General features: G+C 45.1%; 1 pseudogene; it reads right to left on the bottom strand.

Moving 5' to 3' along the window:
* Window positions 1-230: 230 nt before the first annotated feature.
* On the bottom strand, window positions 231-14,223 carry LOC109273045 (40S ribosomal protein SA-like; annotated as a pseudogene).
* Window positions 14,224-14,846: the final 623 nt, after the last annotated feature.

The following is a 14,846-nucleotide window of genomic DNA, read 5'->3' on the forward strand; positions in this document are numbered from 1 at the left end:
TTAAGGCTTTTAGTAAAGCCCAGACTCAGAGCTGAAGAGAACTCCAATATTCCTACAATTAAGTTTTGTAGTAGTTTTTTTTTTAAGTTTATTTATTTTTAAGAGAGAGAGAGAGAGAGAGAGAGCACGCAGGAGAGGGGCAGACAGAGAGAGAGGGAGAGAGTCCCTCGCAGGCTCCATGCTGTCAGTGCAGAGCCCAATGTGGAGCTCCAACTCATGAACCATGAAATCCAGAGTCAGACGCTCAACCCACTGAGCCATCCAGGTGTCCCAAGCTTTGCAGTATTACATCCAGTAGAACTCCCAAAACATCACTCATTCCAGCAGTCAGCCCAGCTTCCAGAACATAACCTGAATCCTCCCTCCTGTCCTCATTGCCAGCACTGCTATCCCAGCCCAGGCCACCATCATCTCTAACCTGGACCACGGTCGCTGCCTCCTAAGTGGTGCTTCAGCATTGCCCCCCTGACACACCAGCCAGAATGTTCTTTGAAAGAGATAAACCCGATTGCATCTCTCCTTTGTTTAAACCTTCTAGTGGATTCCCACCGCGTTTAATTTCTTTTATGTTTTAATTTTTTTAGAGACCTTTGATTTCCATCAACCTAATTTCCATTTCGTTTGCCCTTGTGAAAGAGCAGCTTAGGACCACTCGGTGGTTGTTCCCACCCATTCGGTGGCCTGAACAGTGGAAGCTGCAGACCAGTGTTTAGGAGGGAACTGCTGGGTGGGCACAAAGGGCACCTGCACGCCTTCAGACCAGCCTGACTTCAGGTTGAGTAGCAGTGAACTCAGCAGCTGAAGCAGTCCATTCACCCTGAAATCCCTCCATGATCACAGCCTTTTTGGCAGTGGCCTGCTCTTCCTTTTCAACCCCTTCAGGATCTCTTCAGAGAGGGGGCACGACCTTCTTTATGGGTTCACCGGAAATGGTGCTACGCATGCGCGGAGCTCCCCAGGACAGCACCCACCCCACCAGACCCACCGAGTGAGCTCCCTGGTTGCAAGGGATGGCGATGCCCACGTAGCACAGAGGAGAGTCTGTGTCACACAGAGCAGTGTGTACGTAGGTTAACATAAGACACCTCTGTGAGAGGCTGGTGGTCAGCCCTGGGCTGAACGACCACACAGCAGTCTCGGCTCCCAGGAGGCTGCCCGGGTCTGGTTAGTGAAGTTTCCAGGAGCAAAGCGGCCGGCGAGCCCAGCTCGCTGGCCAGTATTCCCAGATGACCCGATACTGACATCAGCTGGGTTTTCAATGGCAACAATGGCAGGAGCTGCCAGCAGCAGCTTCTCCCAAGCTTTACTTTTCCTTCTGTAGATGTACCGTTCCATTTGAAAGCCAAGGCCCGTGCCACCCAAGTGGGTTCCTGCTGCAAGAGATTTGAGAGCATCCTCCTTTATTTTCAGGACATCAAGAGCTCCGGAGATGGTGAAAGTTTCCCCGAAGTTACAACCTGAATGCAAAACAACGCCGAATGGACTCCTCCCTGGGTAGCGTGGAAAGGGATTCCCACTGCATTTAAACTAAACTCTAATCTTGCCGTGGCCGACAGAGCCCTAGAGGTCCGGCCCCTGCCTCCCTCTCTGACTTCACCTCCTCCTACTCCCCTCCTTGCTATCTGCCCCAGACTCACAGCCTCTGGCTGTCCCTGCAACACAGCGAATGTGTTCCCCACCAACAGCCTTCGCCCTTGCTCTTCCCTCTGTCTGCAACACACTTGTCCCTGCCCTTACAATAGCTGGCTTCTTCTCACCCTTCAGGCCCACGCGTCCAACTCCCTGTGACTTCTCCCTGAGCAGTCCTCCTCACCCCCATCAACGCTCCATCCTGGCACCCTGCTTTTCTTCCTTCACAGAACATCCCACTACCTGCGATGATTGTATTTATTGTTTGCTTCATTTTCTAATATCTCTTCCGTCTAGAATGTGGGGTCTTTGTCCTGTCGGGTGACGGACCTTTCTCCAGAATCTAACACAAGATCTTGCACATACCAGGTGCTCAACACATTTGTGTTGAATGAATGAATGAAAGAAGCTGTTAATTTGTGGTGTGGAAAGGTTTCCTGGAGGAGATGACCTTTGGTCTGATTCTCAAGGAAGAGGTCTCAAGCCAGGTGCACAGGGCGGCAGAGGATGTGGAACAGGGAAGAGATATGTAATCCATGCCAGGGGGCACCGTGAGCCAGGCCTGTGCAGTGTGCGTTGAGAGCATCCAAGATGAAATGACCATAGCTGGGCAGAGGGTTGGAGGGAGGCTCCAAGGAGATGTTGCTTGAGTTGAGCCTCGAAGACTGAAGATAGAGCTCACAGACAAAGACAAGGAAGAGGCATTTCGGGCAGCGTAAGCGTCCTGGACCAGGCAGAGTATGGAAGAGAATGGTGAGAAGGTGCCTTGCCTGCTAAGGAATCGGGATTTTTCCCCGAGACTATAGAAAATAGAATGCTGTTTTCACCATCCCATGGAAAGTTAAACAAATAAACACTATCGCTGAACAATAAGCAACGGGACTCTGGCAAGAACCACAAAGATGAGTTAGGAAGGCTTGAATAGATCTGATTTAAGCACACATTCAAATGATTATATATGCACGTCCAAAACATACTGTTTTTATAACATTCGTTTGTTCGAATGGCTTCATGCATGACCAGATGTGCACGCTCTGACAGGCTTCTCTAACTGCGGTGAAGGATCAGATATTTAAATTTCTAATCTATCGTACTCAATACTTTTGTAAAATACAGCAAAAATGGCATGAATGTCAAATTGCAGTGAATGTTCCTGAACGCTTCTGCTCAGTTTCTGTATTTCCTCCTGGCCTGGTCAGAAGCACGTGGTGAGCCAGCTCTGATCCATGGACCACACGGCCAGTTAACACTTCCACAGATTGAGGAATGTCACGTTGGGCACATTTTGGCTTAGAATTCAGCACACACCCTCTGACCCACCAAAAATAACAAAAAGAATGTCTTGAATTTATAGATCCAATTTTATGAATGTTTGTGTTTCATTCAGACATGTTCATGTTCAAGTGCCCCCGATGGATCTTCGTTGTACATACAAGGGTCACGTTATTCAATCTTAGTGTTTATTTTGCACGGGATGGTGAAAGTGGCCCAGGCTGTGGATACATGTGATAATTCAGGTTTTACTAGATCAGATTTTACTAGACAGAAATTCTATGAGCTTCAGTATCGTCCTCTGGAAAAAAAATGTGAGAAATAACACTTTCATTTCAGAGTTGCTTCGCAGATTAACTAACGTATCGAAGCACCGGGCACATAGTAGGTGCTCAGTAAATGTTGGGCCCTTTACCTGATTCATTTCATTCCTTGTCGTACCTTTAGCCATGGGCTGGAGGAAAAGAGTGGTGCTGTCTCATCCGATAGCCTTTAGTTATAAGAATTGTTGGAGTCTGTCCTCAGACTGTTTGTGCTACACCCACCGCCACAAATCCTTCATCCTAAGCAATTACAAGCAAACGCCTCGTTTGCAGCAGAGCCAACCCTGTCTGCTCCCAGTGCAGTTGGGGTGATGATAGCTCTGGAACCTCATAGAGCTATCCTGCTCAGGTTGTCCTCGAGCACTTTGAACTGAGCTGGCCGTAGAAGAGAGCTCCCTTCGGCTTTTTCCCTTCCTTTGAGCTTGCATTAATTACTCCTTGAGCTGAGTTTATAGACCAGAGCCAGATGTGTAAGATCAAAGGGAAACTGGGCCTCGGGGAAGGAAATGGAAATTGCCCCAAATGCCCTCAGGCGACATGAATGGCAATGACTTGACAAGCAGGGCCTCACGGGGGCTTTGGCAGCATCTGGGCAGACTCTCTTCGGATTGCCCGAGAGGACGGAGGGCTTGCCAGACCAACACTGGCTGACAAAATCCACCCTGCATGAAATATGTGCTTCCTGGCTGCCTTACCAGTCTAGGCGGAAGGTATGGGAATTACGGAACCACCATGAAAACAGTCTTTGGCTCTGAACAGCGACCAAGAACATCTCTGAACCCCAGCCCTCCTCCCCTTCTCCATACCCTGCCAAGCCCTGCCCTGGCAGGTTTGAGAGGGGACCCTGGCAGCTGCTAAAGGGCCCCCTGGGATTGTTCGGCTTCTCTCTGCTCCATGCTGGTCCCCGCCGGCTCTGTTCTCTTTTCCCTGACTCTCCCTCACGATAAAATGGGCTGTCCTTGCAGTACTTCCCGAGGTACTGATAAAAGCCACCAAGAAAGAGTCCAACACATCCTGGGTCTAATCTCAGCTCCTCCTCTTACTAGCCCTGTAACCCCAAGTCTCATCTTTCTCACTTACAAATGATGCCTGTGACAATGATGCCTGTCTCATGAAGTTGTGCAATTGATCGATAATGTGTTATAGCGCTTAGCGCCGTGCTTGGCACAGAGTGGATATTCAGTAGATACTCTTATTATTGTTGTTGTTATTGTTATTCTAACAAGCAGTTGGCATGCCTGTTCCCAGACCATCAAAGGTATATTAGTTTCCCAGGGCTGCTAGAACAAACCACCATAAACTGGATGGCTTAGTACCATAAACTGGATGCCTTAGTACTATAAGAATGTATTCTAGAGACCAGAAATCTGAAATCAAGGTGTCAGCAGTGCCCTGCTCCCTCTGAAGGCTCCAGGGAAGAATCTCTTCCTTGCCTCTTCTGGCTTCTCATGGCTGTTGGCATTCCTTGGTGTTCCCCGGCTTCTGGCCACATCATTCCAATCTCCATCTTCACATTGCCTCCCCTGTGTGTCCCTATCCTCTTCTTTTCTCTGTCTTATTTTCCTTTGCCACTTTCTTCTGAGGACACTTGTGAAGGCACTCAGAACCCACTCAGATAATTCCATCTTATCTGTTACCATATAAGGTAATATGCACTCTTTTGCCATACAGGTAATATTCACAGGTTCTGGGGATTGGGACCTTATTGGAGGTCCTATACCTTATTGAAGACCACCATTAAACCCACTACAGAAGACATTCCCTAGGAAAATGGGCTTGGGAAGGAAGGCTTCTACTTGTTTCATGCTCAAGAGTCTCAAATCCTCACAGCATTTAGTTATCATCTGCAAAACTCTCTTTGCTGTCTTTCTAGGAACCCATTCATGACCATACCAGATCCTAACACAGCCACTAGGTCCCTGGAACCATGATATATACACTGCCTGGTGGTGAGTTTATAGGATGGTGGAATAAGACAGAATAGGCTATAGTGACTAGAAATATGTAACTGGAACAAAGGAACTCTTAAGAGGGAAAGAACATCAAATTTTGGCTCACATTATACTTAACAGTGGGGATGCTGTAGATGGGCCAAGCCTGGGGTCATTTGAAAACTTTTTACTACATGGGTGATACTTACTGATATTTATCATCTCAGAGATCAAAAATTAAAACATTAAAAATGTTTATTAATTCATTTAAACAAGCCATGACATATTAACGCAAGTCATATTTTTATGTAAAAAATATATGTTCCCCCAAACCAAATAACTTAGTGAGAAGGGTGGGACTGTTTGGTATTTTTGTAAATTTCTTTAGTGTCTGGGTTAGAGAGTACCTCTGGATTCTCATCTGTGCCTCTGCATTCAGTCCTGTGTGATATACTGGTTTGACTGGAGTCTGGGAAGAAAATTCTGCCTCACTGGGATACACAGTTTGAAAAGGGGGAGCAGGGGAGAGGCAGAATTTAATAGCCTTTCCAGGTAACTATGGGTGGGTATTCTTCTCTGATACCTCACCCAACTTGGCTAGTGATAAATTCTTCAAGATTAATGACAATTTGGAACCTGAGATGTCAATGGGCTTTTTGAACTCGGTTCCGCTAACGTCCGTTAAGCTATCTCACACTTTAAATGAGTGTTTTACCCATGTACGGATTTTGTGCCATCGTGCATTGATCTTTCGGAAAATGTTGGTTCACTGAGCTGGGCAAGTGTTCTCAATGTTAATCTGGCTCATAGTGCCAGAGAAAAGAGTTTCAAAATTCTGATTTTCACTTAAAAATGTGAATTTTGCCACTGCCACAAATTCTGCCAGTAAGGTTTTTTTGAAGTGCCAGATTTGTTTCATTCATTTTTGAGAAACAATTTGTTAAATACCCAAGGCTGAATAACCGTAGTTTGTCAGTCAGTTATTACTATTTTTTTTTTTTAAAGCAAAAATGGCATTCCTTGAAAACGGTGGCGAATTTCAGGTCCTATCTCAAACAACAGCCTGATTGCTTTCCCCCTGGATAACCAGGCACTTTGGTGTGCAGGAGAAGCATTTTAGGTGCTCTATACTTTCCATTTCACTGCATGGAATATTCCAAAGAGATGTACTCAAAGTCAAGGTTTAATACAATTAATACTTTTTTACTGCCTCATCATGGCCATTCTTAAGTGAAACAGACGATTTTTTGCAGCTGGTACATGAGGTAAAGGACAACGGCACCGACCCCCAGAGCAGTTTGTACCCAAGACCTTGGTTTGCACCAAGGTGCCACATTTTCACCCACATTGCTTTTACCTCACCAGTGCAAATGTCAACACCATAAAAATAAATAAAACTGGCTGAAAGGCAAATAACATTTTAGTGTTTTTGTGCAAGCAGGTTTGACATCATGTATTCCCTGAAAGGGATTCAGATTCCCCATGGATCCATGCACCACACTTTCAGAAGCTTCCTTCTAAGACACCTTCTAGTTCTGGGAATCCATGACCCTTACCCAACACCAAATTTCTTAGACGACTTTATCTAAACCTGTCATCACAGTTGGTGCCACAAGAGAGAAGAGTAGCCCCACATTCCTGTTACGCTTCATTCCACTTAGATTCTGAATCAAGAGATGTGAGGTATGGTTGGAGGTGGGCAGGGGGGTATAACTCACATGCGAGCATCCAGTTGAGTCCACTGGACAGCGTCCTGTGTCCCCCCTGGGTGATAGAATATGAAGGAAGTGGCCTATTTCAGGGTTCCCATAGAGTGTCTAAGACCCTTTAAGTCCTTCCTGGGCACAGTGTTCAGGAAACCTTTTCCTTTCTGCAAAGCTGTTTATCTCTTTCCCCAGTTAATTCCCCCTGACATCTAACATTAGACATTAAACAGTGATTTCTGGTCTAGGTCAGCCACTCTACAACTATTTATAATCCTGCAGGAAATCATTACTCTTTGCATTTCAAGATGAATGATTGAAAAAAAAAATTATGGCAGGTCATGGAAACAGAATTTCAAAGGGTGGTTTGGGGACAGAGTGACCTGGTAAATAATTATTTTCTCTTGTCCCTAGCTCTCTAACCGCACGGAAGCCTTTATCACTGTCTTCCTGATGAGTGGCTTTTAGGAATTAGCTGGGATTCAGAGAATTGGGGAAGCGGGACGGCAATGAGATTTGCATCAAGGCACAAGGTTTTCAGGGTATTAATAAATCTAAATGTGCCCTATGAGGACAGGCAATGTGGCTGCAGAACACAGGGGGATATTTAGAAGTCTGCAAAGCATCTCTGAAATAAATGTCAGTGTAGAGACGGTTTGGGGTTTGGTAGTAGGGTGAAATTGACGAGATTTCAGCATAGTAAATACAATTGATCTCAGCCCTCCTCCTCTGGAGCCATCAGGGGCATTCTCTGTGACCTTGAGGATTTTGTCAAATCGCTGCAAAAGAGGTAAAAAGGTCTCTCAAAGAAAACTGTGTAACAAGTCACTGTGCTGGCTGAGAATTTCTACATCCCCATTCTCCCTGTCACTTAGTCTCTTCTCTAGTTAACAAATATCATGGTTTTCACATCTACCCTTTGCCTAACTCTGAGCAGGGGCACTGGGGAGAATATGAAAATTATTAACATCAAACCCTTTACTTCAAGGTTTCTAATTTTTTGAAGGAAATAAGAATTATGTACAAAAAAAATGATAAAAACAATACGTGAAATAATGAAAAGCGTGGCTCTTCCACTTCCTAAATGTGTGACATTAGATAAGCTTTCTGAACTTCAGTTTTCTTGTCTGTAATGTGGAGATGATCCTAGCACATCCCGCACGGGGCTGTTTTGGACATTAAATGAAACGACATGTGTAAACAGCCTGGTACAGAGCCCATACTTAGCATTACAAATATTTGAGTCAATTATAAGAACTACCATTTTGGAGTGACTTTCCCTCCGAACAATAACCAGGGAGCCTTATTCCCTTTACAAATTATGGAACCTAAAGCTCAAGAAAATAAAATAACTCATTATACCATGATACCCTTCAGATGAGAATTATTTCAAAAGAGTCGAAGGGACAGACATTGAAAAGATATGGGTCATTGATAGTTGTAGTAGCTGTTCTCCAAAATGGCCCCCTAGGGAACCATTGTATTTGTGTCCTTGTATAGGCCCCTCACTCAGTGAATGGTTCCTGTTCCACAATAAATGTGGCATAAGTGATGTTACATGACGTCAGAGGTGGGTTAAAGGAGCCCAGTAGCTTCCACTTGGCTCCTTTGGGATGTTTGCTTGCTCTGTAGATCCTCCATTTTGGAGCTCAGCCTCCATGTTGCTAGGTGCCTAAGCCCAAGCTGCTGCCCCAGCCAAACTTACAGCCAACAACCCACACCAGCTGATAGTCTTGTGAATGCACCACTCTGAACTCTATCCAAAGTCCAGCCTTAAGAAGACTACAACCCAGATGATATTTGACTACAACTGCCTTTGAGAAATCCAAGTGAGAACTGCCCCGCCAACGGGGGTGGGGCAGGGGACATTTCACCTAGTATGTGGAAAGATACAGGGAATCTTTCCCTCAACCTAACAATAAGAAATAACTAGATGATCCGAACAATCGTAAGTTTTCTGGAGCATGTCAAAGAGCTAAAGTTACAAGGCAACTAGGTTAACTCAACTCCAAAGGTCGACAAGCCACTCCAAGAAGAGATATCAGCTATAAAGGACCTACTACACACCAGGAACTTGGAATATTTTTTATATTATTTATCTCCAATTCATACAAAACTAAAAGTTAGATATTACTGCCCCATTTTGCACATGGGAAAGCCAAGGTCAAGTGCAGAGTAGTGGTTACATCATAGGCTCTGCCGTCAGACTACTTCAGTTTGATTCCCAGGTCTGTGACTTACACACTCTGTGACTGTGGGCAAATCTCTGTGCCTCGGTCATCCCTTTTATAAGATGGGGATAATAATGGTACTTTTAATAAATGAGAGAGTGAAAGTATGACATTTGGCAATGTAAGCCCTTAATGAATATGACCAGTCATCGTTAAGTTACTTGACCCAAACCACACAGTGAGAATGTCTGACTCCAAAGTTGCATTCTCTCCAAAGAAATATTGTTTGTGGTTGTGAAAATTATTTTTGTGAAATATTAATAAATGTAAATAAGTTCAATAGAACTAATATGAACTCAATTAGATCTTCCTCACTTGCCATGATTCTCTTGAGGCAGCATAGCCAGGGATGACCAGATGTTTGTTGAACGTCTTTCTTAGGTTCCCACCCCCCTCCCCTTTTTTGTAGTCCCAGTTCATTGAGACTTCTGCTTTGATGAATCTCATTCCATTATGTTATACTTAGGTAACTAAGGATCTTCAAAGTATAATATATATTGTATTTGCTGTGTAAATGTAAGAATATCAAAGCGAAACAAGTCTCCTGGATAAGTAATCTCTCTGGGCTCATTGTGTCGTATAGGTTATCAAAGAGATAAAAAGACATCAATGGATGAATGGATAAGTAAAATGTGGGTGTATACACAATAGAATATTATTCAATCTTAAAAAGGAAGGAAATTCTGGCACGTGTTACAACATGGATGAACCTTGAAGATATTATGGACACTGCTAAGTGAAATAAACCAGTCACTAAAAGACAAATGTTGTATGATTCCCCTTAACGAGGTACTTAGAGTTGTCAAACTTATAGAGACAGACAATAGAGTGGTGAGTGCCAGGGGCGGGGGGAGGAGAACAAGGGAAGTTAGTGTTTAATAGGTACACACTTTCAGTTGTGCAGGATAAAAAGAGTTATGGGAATAGACAGTTGTGAACTACCAACCCCTAAGATACATTCCCGAGCTAGTTTCGGGTTAACTAGTTTCAGTGCCACTGAACTGTGCACTTCAACGTAGTTTAAATGGTAAATTTTATGTTCGTCATATTTTATCACAGTGAAAAGGGTTTTCAAAGAAGGAGAATATATGAAAATTTGGAGGAGACTAAAGACATGATAACAATAATGTAACATAAAATATTTGTGAATTTCTTGTTCTGAGTCATGCTTGGAATGGATCATGTGTGAGTCCAACATCCTGGTGGACAGTAAGAGAAAATAAAATCTAAATTCGGGGCACCTGGGTGGCTCAACCGACTGAGTGTACGACTCTTGATTTCAGCTCAGGTCAAGATCTCACAGTTCGTGAGTTCAAATTCCACATCAAGCTCTGGGCTGACAGCTCAGAGTCTGCTTGGGATTCTCTCTCTCTCTCTCTCTCTCTCTCTCTCTCTCTCTCTCTTTCTGCCTCCCCCTGCTCGCACTCTGTCTCTCTGTCAAAATAAATAAACTTAAAATAAAATAAAATAAAATCTAAATTCCTCAAGTTTCATTTCTGTCAATGCTACGAGGCCATACCTATTGAAGGATGGACTCCAGGAATTGTAACACCTGTCACTGAGGGCTAGAAAAGAAACAAGATAATCAGTTGTCAAGAATATTATAGATGGAGTCATTTCTAAGGGACAAAATCTAAGCTTCCTAAACAGAGGACGCAAACGGGGAGTGGTCAGCTGCAATCGAAGATCATTGAAGGTCTCTGTGTGGCCAGCATTGAACCGGGCATTGCTGGGAAACACAAACTATAAGGTAGTATTCTTTACTGAAGGAGCCAAGATCAAGTCGGAAGACAAACCAGTATCGTGCAATCAGAACCCGTTCAATGCTAAGTTGTGTGGACTCGCCATATACATTCCACGAGAGGTCAGGATGTGTGGAGGTCTTGTACTGTACCAAATTGGCTACACTGGAACTGTGTTTCCCAGAATTCCCTTCCCTGCATGGTTCTGAGTTAGCATTGGTCACAGAAAGAATCTGCAATATTTGAAAGCAGTCATTATGCTCTGAGGGTCCTAGTGGACCAGCACTGCATGCCGGTGCCTCTAATGAACGTGGCTGGTCTGTGGGCTCTCATTGTTGGTGGGGGAGGCAGTCGGCCCACGGCTCTTCAGGTCCCACCGGATGGCCTCCTCTGGCATCTCTGAGTCTGGAACAGGAGCTTGTGTGACTCTGTAACAAAGGGCACCAGCTTCTGGAGGGGTTGCCCTCATCATCCAAATTAGAGGCAGCAAGAGAAAGATGGGGGTTTCAACCCCTCCTTGTGGGTTCCAATTTGCCTTTATGGGTTCTGGTTTGTCACTGGGTGCCCCAGATGGTCCTCACTCTTCTCCACTTCACATTCATCTTTTGTCCCTAACTGCTGGCCTTGCTGACCTACAGAAACTCCAAGCCCAGCACCAGGAGTAGAAGCGGGTCTTACGTAGTTTTCTTCATCACCTCCCACAACTGCCCAAGGTCTAATGTCTCTGGGGCATCCCTGACTCCATATGACCCATGGTGGCTCTGCTGGCCTAGTAGAACCGTCACTGCTAAGAGCATGGAACACAATAATTGGGCAAGAGAAGGTATATGTGAGCTCAGCCTTAAAAGCTTAGAGTTTTAAATCATTAACGTGCCAGCCACTTTCTAATGCTACTTTGCAAACATCACTCGTTCATGCCTCAAGTGTTCGGTCACAGGCCCGTGTGATTTCCAGCTCAGTACATACCAACCCCTAAGGTACATTCCTGAGCTAGTTTCGGGTTAACTTCTTTTTCGGTGTGCCTGATGCCCACAGCTTTATGATGGATACACACTAGCAAAGGCTATAAAACCCGAGAGATAAGCAGGGGAAGGTTTAAAGCAATTACATTCACAGAGTTTAATACAATCATCAGGATGATATCTGGGCTTTGGAGTGGAGAACTGAGAATGCATTCTGGCTCCACACTTTCTAATCACTGGGCTTTAGCCAAGTTGCTTAACTTTACCGAGCCTCAGTTTCCTCATCTGTCAAATAGGAGGATAACCCCTTCCTTATCAGTTTTCTGTGACGATAAAATAAAAACATGTGTATAAAATGCTTACTATAGTGTTTTTAAGTGCTTTGTAGTATACCAAATAATTGTATGTGTACACATGTGTGCGTGCATGTGGGTGCCCCCCGCCCACACACACACAAACTCACTATCAGGATCAAAGGGCTCCATTATTTTGGTCATTGTGCCTTATCTCCAGTAACTGGGATGCTTGTCTATAACAAGTAAGTGGATGGATGGATGGATGGATGGACGGATTGATGAATGGACAGTGATGTTTGCTTTGCTAAGGATCTCCAGAATAGAAGGGCCACTGGGAAAGAAATGGACCTGAACATCATGACTTTGAAACAGATGTTAAGTCAAGGACATGCCTACAAGAGAAATCACTCAAGATTGCCACAGCATCAGGCTCTGCCAGGTTTTGTCCTTGCTTCCCCAGGGTCTGTTCTTCAAGCACCGTGCTGTTCTGGGTTTCTCTCACAGACTCTTACAGCTCTTAAATCCCTTTTATGACCATAATGTCATTAGATCTTTGCAACAGCCCACTAAGGCAGGAAACATGAAAATTAGTGTCTCCATCTTACCATCAACAAAAGGAGTTTTAGAGAGGCTTGAGCTGCCTGTTCTGATATCTAACCAAGGGCTGGTTCCATCATGAGCCATGGCTGGACCAATGTCACTGAGCAGAGATGCAAAGCAGAACCACAACTGCCATGAGAAAAGCTGCTTTTCCTTTACAGCAAAATTATGGAGAATGTACCTTGGTCTTGCGTAATGAAGGTGACACTTCTGCAGGGGATCCAGAGCTCCAGTTCTAGGCCTGCTTTTACTAGCCGCCATTTGGCATGGAGAAGGGGAGATACTTGGACCTCACAGTCAAATAGATCAGAGTTTGAGTCCCAGCTCTGCCACTGTCTGTAGAACTGCAGGCAAGTTACTTAATCTCCTTGAGTGACAATTTTCCAATCTACAAAATTGAGATAATATCCAGTCTTGAGGCTTAAGTGAGATAACCTAGCAAAGTGGCTAGAATCTAGCCGAGGTTCAATCAATGATAATCCCCTATTCTCCCTTCTCTACACACTTCCTCCACAGTGGAGTAAAGAAAAGCATAGCACAATAGTTAAGAGCATGGGCTATGGAGCCAGCCCACCTGGGTTTAGATTCGAGCCCTGCCATCTATTGGCTGTGTGACCTTGGGAAAATTACTTAACCTCTCTGTGCCTCCGTTTGCTCTTCTGCACAATGAAGATAGTAATAGTACCTACCTCTTAGGGTTGTTATGAAGGTTAAGATAGTTAATATTTGTAAAGTGCTTAGAATACATACTGACATACATAGGTGTTACATATGTTTTCTTTTTTAAATAAAAAATAATCATCTTTGTGGGACTTTTATGGAAAGGACAGCTGTGAAAATATCTTTTTTAATTCAGGAGACTCAGACAAAGGGAGCGAAATGCGAAAACATCTCCCTGAAGCATCGCAATGCATTTTGAGCCCTTACAATCTCACAGGCACTTATAAGGCACAAAATGATGACATCTGAGTCATCCAGTCAGGAAACACGTGTCGCATGCTGACTGTGTGCCCGGCACTTTGCTAAGCACTCTAGATACGACAGTGGACAACACAACCAGGCCCGCCGTCTTCGCGGAGTTACCATCGTGGGGAGGGGAAGTGGAAATTTTAGGGAAAAAAAAAAAACCAATAAGATAATTACAGCTCGTATTTAAGGGCTTGAAGGAAAGACAGGCCGTGTACTGTGATCAAGGACAATGGCAGGAAGGGGATGCTTAGAGGGGGGAAGTCAAGGAAGGCTTCTCCAAGGAGGCGTCAGGTGAGCTGAGACGGAAGGGCTGCGAAGGTTCTGCTCACAGGGCTCAAATCAAGTCAGTCTAGTGGGGCACCTGGCAGGAGCATCACCACAGAGATCCTCACGGCGCTACCTCCCAGGATTGTTCTGAGGAATAAATATAATGAGGTGTGAGAAACACCTGGCACAGGGCCTGGTACACAGTCAGTGCTGAGCACCCTTGCTGTCCCCTGGTAAGTGCGTCACTTTGGAGGAGCAGGGCTTCTGCGTAGTCAGACGGGGCGCTCTTCTGGGCCATCTCTGCCTCCTAGAGCAGCCTCCATTCAGGAGTTAATTCCCTCAGATCAACACACCTTTAGTAAGTGAATTTATTTATGAGGCACGTTAAAGGTACGGTTATGATAAAAGATACAAGTAGAATCCTAACCCTGCTCTGCAGGGACTTAGGGACTAAAAGAGGAAGTGAATACCTACAAACGCACAAGCAGGGAGCCCAGTGCTAGAGGGGGTAACACGGGTCCACCGCAGAGCTCGTGGCCCACAGATCCTCCCCAGAGAAGAAATGGAACACAGGGTCAGGGGAAGTCTGGCTACCTGGGGAGGGGGGCTCTAGGCATCCAATGAGCTTTCGGTTTGCCAGCGTGCTGAATCGGTGAAAGTAACACCTGCCTGGCTCGTAACACAAGGCCCATGGGCAAGCCCCAGGGCAGGGGTGTGAGCTGAAGGAAGAGGGGTCCGGACACTCAAGATGGGCAACAGCCATGCCACAGGCTCTGGGGGAGGGGGGGTAACAAAGGCACCACCACTCGTGCTCTGCCCAGGAGGCAACCTCAGTCGCAAGGCACCAAACGCATTCCAGCCTCCATTCCTCTGCTGACCAGTCCCGGCCCCGAGTTCCCATCTTGTTTATGACTTCCGGAT

The sequence above is a fragment of the Panthera pardus genome, unplaced genomic scaffold (assembly GCF_024362965.1).
Source record: "Panthera pardus isolate Hobbes unplaced genomic scaffold, ASM2436296v1 HiC_scaffold_7, whole genome shotgun sequence".
NCBI lineage: Eukaryota > Metazoa > Chordata > Mammalia > Carnivora > Felidae > Panthera > Panthera pardus.